The sequence below is a fragment of the Aquarana catesbeiana genome, linkage group LG03 (genome assembly GCF_042186555.1).
Source record: "Aquarana catesbeiana isolate 2022-GZ linkage group LG03, ASM4218655v1, whole genome shotgun sequence".
NCBI lineage: Eukaryota > Metazoa > Chordata > Amphibia > Anura > Ranidae > Aquarana > Aquarana catesbeiana.
In genome coordinates, this window is record NC_133326.1 from 491,622,680 (window position 1) to 491,636,392 (window position 13,713).

General features: G+C 45.8%; 1 protein-coding gene across 2 annotated transcripts in view; it reads right to left on the reverse strand.

Moving 5' to 3' along the window:
* LTC4S (leukotriene C4 synthase) overlaps positions 1–9,524 on the reverse strand; it is a 305,490-nt gene extending 295,966 nt beyond the window's left edge. The window contains exon 1 of one of the 2 annotated variants that reach the window (XM_073621049.1): positions 9,230–9,524. The gene's annotated coding sequence lies outside the window, so the exon portion shown is untranslated. The remainder of the gene's footprint in view (positions 1–9,229) is intronic. The other variant, XM_073621048.1, reaches the window with a different exon arrangement.
* Between the last annotated feature and the right edge of the window lie 4,189 nt (positions 9,525–13,713).

Genomic DNA, 13,713 nt, shown 5'->3' on the forward strand with positions numbered 1-13,713 from the left:
AATCGGCTGTGGACTGGTGCAAGCGGCACCTGGCAGCGCTGGGCCAAGCTACAGAGGAAAGAAAGCCAACCCTCAGTGTAAGGGCAGAGCGGCTGGATGTCCATAACTGGAAGAGGGGGGTTGTTGCCCCTGGCAACGCTGCTGCAGTTAAAACAGTAGCTATTGTGAAAAATGTCAATGTGTCAGGATCCAGCAGAGAGAAGCCCATGCCATTTACAAAGAGAAAGACTGATCAAAGGCTGAGACCAAGAGTGGTTACCCATAGCAACACAGAGGAAGCCAGTCGGGCTGTCTGTGTACCATGGGGTATGTCTAACCAGGATCGTGGCAAGTGGCTTCAGGAGAAGCCGATACATCATGTTGGAGAGAGCTAGCAAAGTTCTGCTGGGAGAGTGCGATCTCCCATGGCGACAAGTGAAAGTGGTGCCGGACAGGAGGAGCTGCAGAGGAGATTTGGCTCAGCGTCCCCGCAAAGAGGCTTGTGCGTTCCAGCCAGCTGGGAATCACCAGGAGAGAAGCGCTCTGGGAAAAAGTCGTCCAGTACCATGCCTGGAATGTGGCCAGCTGGGGCGTGGCATGTTTTCTTGTCCTAGGTTCTGGAATTCAGCTGGAGATAATATTGCTGAGAGAGTCTTTATCTGAGAGCCCAGATTCCTGTGAAAATGTTTGCAGTCACCCCTAGCCAGTGGCGTCACTAGGGTTGGTGTCACCCCCCCCCCCCTCCACCAACTACCTCAGTACAGACCCCACTCCATCAATATAGCCCCCCTCCCTCAGTACAGACCCCCTTCCATCAATACAGACCCCCGCTCAGTGCAGACCCCCTTTCCTCAGTATAGACCCCCCACTAAGTACAGACCTCCCATCAGTACAGAGTCTGCAGACCCCCCTCCATCAGTATCAACCTCCCACCTCAGTGCAGACCGCCCCATCAGTACATACACCCCCCCCCCCCCAGTGCTGAGCCCCATCAGTATAGAATCCCCCGTCAGTGCAGACTCCCCCATCAGTATAAAATCCCCCCCCTCCAGTGCAGAGCCCCCCATTAGTATAGAATCCCCCTCAGTGCAGCGCCCCCCATTAGTATAGAATCCCCCTCAGTGCAGCGCCCCCCATTAGTATAGAATCCCCCTCAGTGCAGAGCCCCCCATTAGTATAGAATCCCCCTCAGTGCAGAGCCCCCCATTAGTATAGAATCCCCCTCAGTGCAGCGCCCCCCATTAGTATAGAATCCCCCTCAGTGCAGAGCCCCCCATTAGTATAGAATCCCCCTCAGTGCAGAGCCCCCCATTAGTATAGAATCCCCCTCAGTGCAGCGCCCCCCATTAGTATAGAATCCCCCTCAGTGCAGCGCCCCCCATTAGTATAGAATCCCCCTCAGTGCAGCGCCCCCCATTAGTATAGAATCCCCCCCAGTGCAGCGCCCCCCATTAGTATAGAATCCCCCCCAGTGCAGAGCCCCCCATTAGTATAGAATCCCCCAGTGCAGCGCCCCCCATTAGTATAGAATCCCCCAGTGCAGCGCCCCCCATTAGTATAGAATCCCCCTGCACATGATGTCCACCCACATACTGTATGTAATGCATAAAGTTTACAGACCTCAGAACAGCGCGGACAGATGCACACAGCCATGTGTGTCCCTCGGGCTCCTCCTCCTCCTGTGTGAAGTAAACAGAGAGGAGGGGGAGGCGGCTTCAGTCCGCTGTGCTGAGGGACACAGCACAAGCCGCAGCGGACAGTGTAGCGGTGTGTGCCGCTACCTATGGGTGTCACCCCTCTGGCGGGTGTCACCCGGTGCGGCCCGCACCCACCTAACGCCACTGCCCCTAGCAACAAGAAGGAGTTTCCTGTTGTGTCGGCAGGTGGTGCTAAACAGTGGGAGATGCCTGCTGTAGTTTCATCCCGTGGCCACCAGGGAAGTTGGCCAGTAAAAGTGCAGCAGAGGATTGGTTCATAAGACAACGTACTCAAATGAAGATGGTGACCCCAACTACTGCGGTGGGTAAGACTGTCTTTAATGAAATGATGGCTGGAACTGCTGATTTCCCCGGTATAAAAGGACTGGTTACACGACTGTCCCTGATGATGTGAGAGTGACCCCAGTTAGTGGGGCCACTGAATGTGTTCTTGAGGGTGACTTGTCCCTGTGCAGTGGGGAGGCAGGGGTTAAAGTCAAACCTGCACCTGTGTGTGCATCTCAAGAGGAAAATGGCGATGTGTCTAATGTCTGCCAGTCTCAAGTTGGCAGTGGGCTAGGACAGCCTGCAAGAGGTACAAATGCTGTCCATGTTGATGATTATGGAAAATGTATTGCTGTTGGGAAACCCCCAGGTTCTTGCAGAGCAAAAGCTGTAATCAAAAATGGGCCATTGCCCATAGCAACTGGTGGTAAGACAGCACAGTTGTCCCTAGACATCTCCAGGGAACTTCATTTATTGGAGCCAGAGGTTGCCCTGGACAACTGCGATGTCACTCTGGTGGGACAGTGTGGAACTGTACCGTGTAATGGTAATGTGTTAGTGCAAACTGCTAGTACTAAAAATGTGCAGGTAAATGGTGGGTTAACACAACCTGTGAAAAATGCAAAGGTGTGTGAGGTTTATGACGCACCAGCCGAGCAAGGTGGTGAATATGGGGTATTGCAACCTGCGGTGTTAAAACCTGTGTTACCACAATCTGACATGATTTGTAATTTGGGTAATGAATCTGCAGCTAGGCCAGTCTGTTCTTATGTGTCTCCTTGGGCGGATGGACCAGTGCTGAGGAGTACCGCTGAAGGGAGTGCACATACAATAGATTGGGATAGTTGGGGTAAAAATCTTATCTCCCTGATAAATAAGGTTTTTATGCACAAAAATAAGGTGGACACTGGTTCTGCTGTGCCAGCAGGAGGGACTGCAGAACAGCTTGTACCTGAGGGCGCAGTGGCTGCTGCAGGGGTTAACCCTCATGAGCAGGATGAACCAAATAAGGGTGAGCGCACAGCAGAGACATTGTTCGTGACCCACAAAACTGAGGTTGACATGGAGTGTCAAAGTGACGTTGTCATTGGTAATGTTCTGGAGCAGTTCACTGATGCTGAGCCTGAGAAGTTGGGTTTGAGTCCAGCACCTGGCAGCGCTCTGGGTGAGCACCAGGCTGTGGTTACCTCCAGCTGGGAGGATGTTTGTTTGACAATTGCAACTTCTCAAGTCTCAGCAAATGAGTCTGTCTGCATTCCCAATGTAATGAAAGTCCCCAGAAAGGACTTGGGTCTGGGATTAAGGGTCTGGTCTGTAACCAAAGCATTAAAGGAGATGCTTAAACTTTGGGATGTACAGCCAATCTATATTGGGGTGGCTCCTTTACAGTCAGACGGCCTGGTACTGTGGAGCACTAAATGGCAGGCTGTACAGAACAAAGGAGAACAAGACAGGAATGGTTTATTCTTGAATGTATTACTCTTGTTAAAAGTTGCTTCTGGGTGTGCTGCTGGGTTAATTCCTGAAAAAATGGTATATGGGAGATGCTTTGGAGAAACTAAAAATGAGTCCAAAATGTCTGAGGTTTCACCTCCTAACAGCCCGATGGGAAGCATTTCTGCAGCTATGGTCCAGGGTGGTGCTGGTCAGTTGTCGGTGAAGGGCGCGTATACTGCACCAGTGGACAAACCACGTGAGATGGAAGGGCCAAGCATGGACCAGAAAACAGCAGAAATCCTGACTGGGGCTCAGACAGAGGTGGTTAAAGAGACTGGGGTCACCAGTCCAATAATAGGTTTATGTGACAAACCTGATATGGTCCCTGAGACAGGGAAATGGGTAAAAAGTGCAATAAGGTTGGTACGAGGATCAGACGAGAGCTCGCCTGTTCCGGTTTTGGATAGAAATCCAGGTGGTATTAAAGGTCAAGTGGTAGGACAGCTGTCTGCAGAGTGGGTGAACCCAGGGGAGGTGACATCCTGTGAGGTTCCCGTGGGTGATGGCGGCCCTCCAGTATGTGTGCCCTCTGCAGACTCTGCCCTAGCAAATGCTGAAAAAAAGGCATTGGTGACGTGCGACATTGCGAGGTGTAATGTTGGTTTGAAAATGTCTGTCAATGATGAACCAAGTAATGTGTTAATGGTACATTATAATGTGGTGTCCAAAGGTACAGGTAAACCTGGTAAACAATTAGTGACTGCTGAGTCAGGTACCAGAAATAAGAGGAGGGGTCCCGTTATTAACACCATAGAAATAGGCCCCCTACAGTCTCAGAACAGTAATGCTGAGAGAGGTTTTGGAAAACCAGGAAAATTGAAGCGTGGAGGCAAAAGAGTTGGTAAACCCAAGAGACTTATTGTGATGGGGAAAACGGGTACCAGTGAGGGAAAAGGTGGTTACTCATCAGGCGTAGTGTCTGGAGGAGGTTCTCTACAGAATCAGGAAACTGAGTTGGAAGGAAGTAGCAGGAAAGGCAGGGGGCCAACAGAAAAGAAATGTGAGCTCAGGAACCCCAAGGACAGAGGGAGTAGGCTGAGTATAGGGAAATGTAGGACCCTGTTAAGATCCAGGGTGGGACGTACCTGGAAGCGCACCCGAAAAAAAGGTTGGGCCTACGTGGCTGACAGCCAGCACAGAGGTGTCCCAATCATGACGGGTGCTGGTGTTCCTCCCTCCGGATCGAAACAAAGGGGGGGGGGATATGTAATAGTGAGTCCCTGTCACTATGAAAATGGGGTTAAAGTGGACACAGAGTCTGCATATTGGCTGAGTGCAGAGCTACAGAGTGTAAATTTGAAAGGGGGGGCAGGCTCAGAGGTGGTTGACGCCACGCCAGCTTCAGGCAGCAATGGTGGTTTGCGACAATGGCACCAACCTCCTCTCTGCCCTCCGACAGGGACACTTCACCCATGTTCCCTGTTTGGCTCACATCCTTAATTTGGTGGTGCAGCAGTTCTTGTGCAGGTACCCGGGCTTACAGGATCTCCTGAGGCAGGCCAGGAAAGTCTGTGTGCATTTCTGCCAGTCATATAATGCCAGCGCTCGGCTGGCTAACTTTCAAAAGGAATACAACCTGCCCAAGAACCGCCTAATCTGTGACATGCCCACCAGATGGAACTCAATGTTGGCCTTGCTGCAGCGGCTGCACACGCAGCAGAAGGCCATCAATGAGTACCTGTGCGACTTTGGCACCAGGACAGGGTCAGGGGAGCTTGGCTTTTGATCAAGGATGCATACACTGTCCTGTCACCATTTGAGGAGGCCACGAGGATGGTGAGCAGTGACAGTGCATGCATCAGTGATACTGTCCCTCTTGTCTACCTGTTGGAGCACACGCTGCGTGGAATAATGGACAGGTCACTTGAAGCAGAACAGAGGGAGGAAGAGGAGGACTTCTTTACCTCTCAAGGCCCCCTTTATCCAGACAGTGTTCCTGTGGGCCCGCCGATCACACAGGAAGATGAAGAGGAGGAGGATTGTGTCAGCATGGAGGTGGAGCCTAACACTTAGCATCAGCAGAAGTCTTCTTCAAGGGATCGTTTACAGTCCCCAGAAACCCATGGACTTGTACGTGGCTGGGGATCAGGTCGTCCTTAGTGACCCAGAGGACTCCGGACCCAGTGTCTCAGGAAACCTACGCTGCATGGCCTCCCTGATCCTGCAAAGCCTGTGAAAGGACCTCGGATTCATGGTATCAAGGAGAGGGATCAGTACTGGCTGGCAACCCTCCTTGATCCATGTTACAAGGGTAAGGTTGCAAAACTTATCCAGCCATTGCAGAGGATGAAACATCTTCAGGAGGCCTTGCAGAAAGGTTTGTGCAACGCGTTTCCAGAGCCTGGGAGGTTACAAATTCCTAGTCCTGGACAACGTGTTGCTGAGCCTTCAGTCAGTCACAGAAGGAGCGGTGGAGAAGGTGGCCGTCTGACAGATGCGTTCAGACAATTTTAGTCCACAGCTCCAAGGTCTGATTGCCAGCATCTGATTTACATGGTGCAGGAATACCTAGTGGCAAGATCAGACTTGGAGACCTTTCCAACCGAAAATCCTCTGGGTTACTGGGTCTTGAGGATGGATCACTGGCCACAGCTTGCACAGTATGCAATTGAGCTACTGGCCTGTCCTGCATCCAGTGTTCTTTCGGAATGCACATTCAGTGCTGCGGGAGGCTTTGTAACCGATCAGAGTGCGCCTGTCCACCGACTCTGTTGATCGGCTCACCTTCATAAAAATGAATCAGTCTTGGATCACCAGCTGCCAAGCACCTGATGCTGATGTAACCGACTAATTTTTTTTTTATGAATGTGAGATCCCTTGCCTATGCTGATGCTGAGTGACTATCCTATTCCTCCTCAATGTTCATGTTGATAGCTTGTAAGAACATTTTTGGTTCTGGGCACCACCACCAGTGGCTAAGGCCCAATTTTTCTGCCCCTGTTCAATAGGGGCGTGTAACTACAATTTTTGCTGTAATATTTTGCAGCAGGGCTTGTTCCTGCGCTAAACTAAAGTATCTGTGAGGGGTTGCAGTGTTGTGGCACCAGTGCCTAAAGCCCAATTTTTCTTCCCCTGTTCAACAGGGGCGTGTAATTACAATTTTTGATCTAATATTTCACAGCAGGGCCCGTTCCAGCGCCCACCAAGAGTAGCTGTGAGGGCTTACAGTGTAAGGCCCAAATTTCTGCAGAGTATATAGGTCAGGCCCCTACTTTCAAACATCCGACTTACAAACGACTCCTACTTACAAACGGAGGGAGACAACAAGAAGTGAGAGGAAATCTCACTTGTAAATGTTACAGGGATGATAACCCTTCCCTGTGTTTTCCAAAAAGCTTAAAAATAGATTTTTTGGCTGGAGCTACGCTTACTAAAATGTACCTATTAAAAACAGATTCAACTTAAGAACAAACCTACAGTCCCTGTCTTTCTTGGGACCGCCTGTATACTGGTGTTCAGAGTATATAGGGCCTGGGGGCCCCACGCCTCTATTTTTAATTTGGGTGCGGGGTTCCCCTTAATATCCATACAAGACCCAAAGGACCTGGTAATGGACTGGGGTGTACCCATGCAGTTTTTTTTCTCAATAATTTTAATCCATATTGCCAGGACCCGACATTACATTACAGCCACAAGCAGTTTTAAATGACTTTTATTCCTTTAGAAATGTCATTTTGTGCAGGGACTGTTCTAAACACCGTAAACATGTGCCACTTTACAGACATACTATAGACACACCCCCCCCCCCCCCCCCAGGTACGATATTTAAAGGAATATTTCACTTTTATTTTTTCACTTTAAGCATCATTAAAATCACTGCTCCTGAAAAAACGTCCGTTTTTAAAACTTTTTTTTTGCATTGATACATGTCCCCTGGGGCAGGACCCGGGTCCCCAAACCCTTTTTTGGGCAATAACTTCCATATTAGCCTTTAAAATTTGCACTTTTGATTTCTCACGTTCGAGTCCCATAGACTTTAACGGTGTTCATAAGTTTGCGCAAACTTTCAGTCCGTTCACGTGTTCTGGATGCGAACCGGGGGGTGTACGGCTCATCCCTATTCCATACTATCTGGAACTCTTGAGCAAGTAGTTGGCACTGATATATCCTAGACCTCATACCAAGGGCTGGTGTTTTGTAAAGGTTGCTCCTGTTATCTGTTGCTTTCCACTTAACCAGATAATACATTTATAAACCCCCCCCCAAAAAAAATAATGCGATGATGTAACAGGCTGGGGTGACAGAAGATTATGAAGGTAACATTATTTATTTTATTTTTTTTTCGGTTAAAGGTCTGCTTTAACCTCTTGCGGACTGCCCACCATACCTTTACTGTGGCAGGGTGGCTGCTCTGCACCAGATCATGTACCTAGTATGTGATCTGACACTTGCAGGTCTGGGGTGTGCGACCCGCTCATGCTGTGATCACACACAGCGGGAGCCCAGTGGTGAGCACCGCAGACTCAATGTCTGCCGGCACACGCTGATTACACAGGCAGAATGACAATCTGCCTATGTAAACAAGTCAGATTGTCGTTCTGTCAGAAGGGAAGGTATTGATCCTGTGTTTCTGCAAAGCAGGAACACGGATCTTTACCTCCCCCACAGTGAGTAAGCACAACCTAGGCACACAGTTAACCCTTTGATCACCCCCAATGTTAACCTCTTCCTAGCCAGTGACATTAGTACAGTGACAGTGCATTTTTTTTTTTTTAGCATTGATCATTGTATTAGTGTCACTGGTCCACAAAAAGTGTCAAGTGTCAGTTAGGTGTCTGATTTGTCTGCCGCAATATTACAGCCCTGCTAAAAGTCCCCAGTCACCATTCCTAGTAAAGAAATAATATAAAATAAATAAATTAATATATCTCATAGTTTCTAGATGCTATAACTTTTGCGCAAACAAATCAGTATACGCTTATTGGGATTTTTTTTACCAAAAATATGTAGCAGAATAAATATTGGCCTAAATTGATGAAGAAATTAGATTTTGTTTTAATTTTTTCATTGGGTATATTTTATAGCAGAAAATAAAATATTGTTTTTTTTTGTTTTTTTTTTGTTTTTTCAAAACGATCTGTTTTCTTGTTTATAGTGCCAAAAATAAAGCTCGAGGTGATCAAATACCACCAAAAGAAAGCTCTATTTGTGGGGGGGGGATGAAATTATTTGGGTACACCGTCACACGACCACGCAATTGTCAGGTAAAGTATCGCAAAAAAAAGCCTGCTCATGAAGGGGGGGACAGGGGTGGGAATCTTACGAAGGTGGTTAAGGTACCCTTTGGCAAAAAGAGATCAACACTCAGTCCAACCACTACATATGCCAATAAATCTTTGGAGGAATAACCAAATATCTCCTAGGATATACCTAGAGATACATTCACCACTAGGAATAGACCATAAATGAACATGCTAAGCTGGTGCAATTGCATACAACAACGGTATTACATAATGATTGTTCTATACGTCTCAACCCCAGTCATGGGGCACCTTAAGTGTTTCCATTTTTGAGTGGAAAAAAAAAGTAGCAGCTGTAACAATAAATCAGATCCTAAAATACAGTTGCAAAGACTGCAAAACGTTATAAAATACTGCATAACTTCAATAAAAGGCAGACTTGATTTTTGCTGAAAAATGTGTTTGCAACATAACTGACAAATCCCCCATTGTCATACAACACTAGATACTGATAAATCTGTCAGTATATTATGTACAGTCTATAATATGACAACTCCATAAATTCAGAATAATCTCAGAATCTTTACTTACCACGACTCTTCTCCTTTCGTTCAGTCGCTCCTTTGATAGGTCTTGACCGTGAGAGTTTACATAAGAGCTCTGCAGAACTGAGAGTGTTATATTCCTGCAGGAAATATGCTCCCGTGTAAGCGTTTTGTATTGTGCGTTTTATTACAGGACATCCCCATCTGGCACACTGCTTTGGTCCCACTGTTGATAGTTAGAGAATGAGAAGTGCAAAGGAGGAGGTGGGATACAGATTCTAATATAATAGACTGGGAGAAGACCAGCTTTTGTCAATTGCATAAACAGTAATTAATCATAATTGCTGATGTTGTATTTGTATAATTCATAGTTACAGATATGTCACATTTTTCTCTTATGCCGCGTACACACGATCGGAAATTCGGCCAGCAAAAGACCGATGAGTGCTTTTGGTCAGAAAATGCGACTGTGTGTATACTCCATCGGACTTTTGCTGGCAGAATTCCCGCCAGCAAAAGATTGCCAGCAGGTTCTCAATTTTTCAGTCGGAAAAAGTTCCGATCGGAAATTCCGATTGTCTGTACAAATTCCGACGCTCAAAATTCCTATGCATGCTCGGAAACAATTCGATGCATGCTCAGAAGCATTGAACTTCATTTTCTCGGCTTGTCGTAGTGTTGTACGTCACCGCGTTCTTGACGGTCGAAAGTTCAGAGAACTTTTGTGTGACCGTGTGTATGCAAGGCAAGCTTGAGCGGAATTCCGTCGGAAAAATCATCCAAGTTTTTTCCAATGGAAAGTCCGCTTGTGTGTACGTGGCATTAGTCTCGGTTCACACTGTCGCGACCTGAAAGACGCGCGACTTAAGGTGAGACTTTGCTAGCAGACTTCCTGGCGACTTGAGTACTTACTTTGAGGCACAAGTCAGATAGCAGTCACCTTGAAGTAGTACAGGAACCTTTTCTAAAGTCAGAGCGACTTCAGTGATGCTAATTAACCACTTCAGCCCTGGAAGAATTTACCCCCTTCCTGGCCGGGCCATTTTTTGCGATACATCACTGCGTTGCTTTAAATGACAATTGCGCGGTTGTGCGACGTTGTACTCAAACAACATTTATGTCCTTTTTTCCCCACAAATAGAGCTTATTTTTGGTGGCATATGATCATTATTTATTTTTTTGCGCTATAAACAAAAAAAGTGACAATTTTTTACTTTTTGCTATAATATCAAAATTTTTAACCACTTAAGGACCGAGCCTCTTTCTGAAATTTGTTGTTTATAAGTTAAAAACTTTTTTTTTTTTTTTTTTTTTTTTTTTTTCTAGAAAATTACTTAGAACCCCCAAACATTATATATTTTTTTTTTTTTCTAACACCCTAGAGAATAAAATGGTGGTCATTGCAATACTTTCTGTCACACTGTATTTGTGCAGCGGTCTTACAAGCGAACTTTTTTTGAGAAAAATTCACTTTTTTGAATTAAAAAATAAAACAGTAAAGTTAGCCCAATTTTTTTCTATATTGTGAAAGATAATGTTACGCCAAGTAAATTGATACCCAACATGTTATGCTTCAAAATTGCACCCGCTCGTGGAATGGCGACAAACTTTTACCCTTAAAAATCGCCATAGGTGACATTTAAAAAATTCTACAGGTTGCATGTTTTGAGTTACAGAGGACATTTTCATACGCGGGTGCTATTTACGCATGCATTCGTTTCTGCACGCAAGCTCGATGGGGATGGGGCGCGTTTAAAAAAAAAAATATATATATATATATATATATATATATATATATATATATATATATATAAATATATATATATATATATATATATATATATATATATATATATATATATATATATATATATATATATATATATATATATATATATATATATATATATATATATATATATATATATATATATATATATATATTTTTTTACCTTTTTTATTTTTACACTGTTCTTTTTTAAAAAAAAATTGTCACTTTTATTACTATTACAAGGAATGTAAACAATGTAGAACAAAAAGCATGACCGCACCTCATAAATATGAGATCTGGGGTCAAAAAGACCTTAGATCTCATATTTACACTAAAATGCAATAAAAAATAAAAAGTTGCTTCCGCCCTGCAATGATATGGAGACGGGTGGGTGCCATCCGCCCCTCACTTCCCCTCACTCGTCTCCATGCCACAGAGGAGAAAGGATCCGATCGCCTCCGGCGCTGCCGACGGCTCTGGTTGGCGGCGCCGGAGCGCTGCGGGAGGGGGGCAGCCGATAAAAGTGATCTTGTGGCGAATCCGCCGCAGGGACCACTTTTATCTTGAAGCAGAACCGCCCGCTGAAGTGGGGGTTATGGCAGCTAGCTGCTGCCATAACAACCATATTCCTCTTCAAAGTACCCACGTATAATGCCGGTGGGCGGTCCGGAAGTGGTTAAAAAATGTTTAGGCCGATATGTAATCTTTTACCCATTTTTGGTAAAAAAAAAAAAAAATCGCATTAAGCGTATATTGATTGGTTTGCGTAAAATTTATAGCACCTACAAAATAGGTTATTGATTTATGGCATTTTTATTATTTATTTTTTTTTTTTACTAGTAATTGCTGTGATTTTTATCAGGACTGCGACATTGCGGCGGACAGATCGGCCACTTTTGACACTTTTTTGAAACCATTGACATTTACACAGCGACCAGTGCTATAAATAGCCACTGATTACTGTATAAATGTCACTGGCAGGGAAGGGGTTAACATTAGGGGACGATCAAGTAGTTAAATGTGTTCCCTCACTGTGTTCTAACGGGGGGGTGGTACTGACTGGAGGAGGAGACCAATTGGTGTTCCTATATACTAGGAACATACGATCTGTCTCCTCTCCCCTGACAGGACGTGGATTTGTGTATTTAAACACACAGATCCACGTTCCTGCTCTGTTATGAGCGATCACGGGTGCCCAGCGAACATCGCGGCTGCCAGCACGAGCATCGGCTTCTCAGTGACGCGGTGGGTGTGTGCCCCTATACCCCTTAAAGCGGCCGCCATACAGCTACTGCAATCCACGCAGGGGAGCCATACTGCCGACGGGCAGTCGGCATGTGGTTAGGACAGCTCTCAATGGCTAACATGGGATTTCATATGTCATGCGAATTGGGGTCTCACAGGTCGAATTCCAAGTCGTGACAGTGTGAACCGAGCCTTATGGCCCGTACACACGATCTGAAAATTGGATGAAATATAATTGCTTTCGACCCGATCGTATGATAATCAGATCATTAGTACAGAGCTTTTGAGAGATCATGACAGTAATCTGATATTATCCGATGGGACAAGAGCGAAAAATTTTCTCATATGATACCAGATCGTACAATTTTCGTTTAATCAGTAACAGTTGTCGAAAATAGAAATGCACTACAACACATGACATCATTTCCCGAATTTTTTTTTTTTTTTTTTCTGTCATACAAGAATTTTCGGAACTTTAGTAAACTCTCATTTTTGATATGCGACTAACATGCACAAAAAAAAAAAAAAAAAACGGATGGTCTGTCGTCTGATTTTCGATCATGTGTAAGGGCCCCACTGAATGCTCCTTTCGTTTTGGGGAAAAATGTAGTGAGCTGGCTTTCCCTGAACTATGCAAAATAATTATCAGGATACTGTGGAAACTTCTTATCATGCAACGATGAACACTGGGCACAGCGCCATGCATAACCACTGCCAAAAGATTAGCCTTTGGGACCAGCTTGACCACTTCAATACCAGGCACTTAGACACCTTCCCACCCAGGCCAATTTTCAGCTTTCAGAGCTGTCGCAATTTGAATGACAATTGCGTGGTCATACAACACTGTACCCAAACAAATTTTTTATCATTTTGTTCCCACAAATAGAGCTTTATTTTGGTGGTATTTGATCACCTCTGCCGGTTTTTATTTTTTGCGCAACAAATAAAAAAAGGCCGAAAATTTTCGAAAAAAACAAGTTTTTCTTTGTTTCCGTTAAAAATTTTTTGTAAATAAGTACGTTTTCTCCTTCAATGATGGGCACTGATACGGCGGCACTGAGGGGCACCGATGATGGGCACTTGTAGGCGGCATTGATGGGCACTTGTAGGCGGCATTGGGTACATATGGGTGGCACTGATAGGTTGGCACTGATGGGCACAGATTGCCACTGATGGGCACCGATGGGCACTGACAGGTGGCACCGATGGGCAATGACAGGTGGCACTGATAAAACATTGGGGGCATTGCTGGGCAGATCTTGGACATAATGGTGCCCATTTGTGGGCACTGATTGGCACAGATTGGGCACATGTGGATGGCCATGGGGTACATACCTGGCCATCCACATGTTCCCCATTCCCTGGTGGTCCTAGTGGCGATCCCTGGTGGTCCAGTGTGGTGATCTGAGAGGGGGCTGCGCTGATAAACAATCAGCGCAGACCCCCCCCTGCCAGGAGAGCCGCCAATCGGCTCTCCTCTACTCGCGTCTGTCAGACGCGAGTGAGGAAGAGCC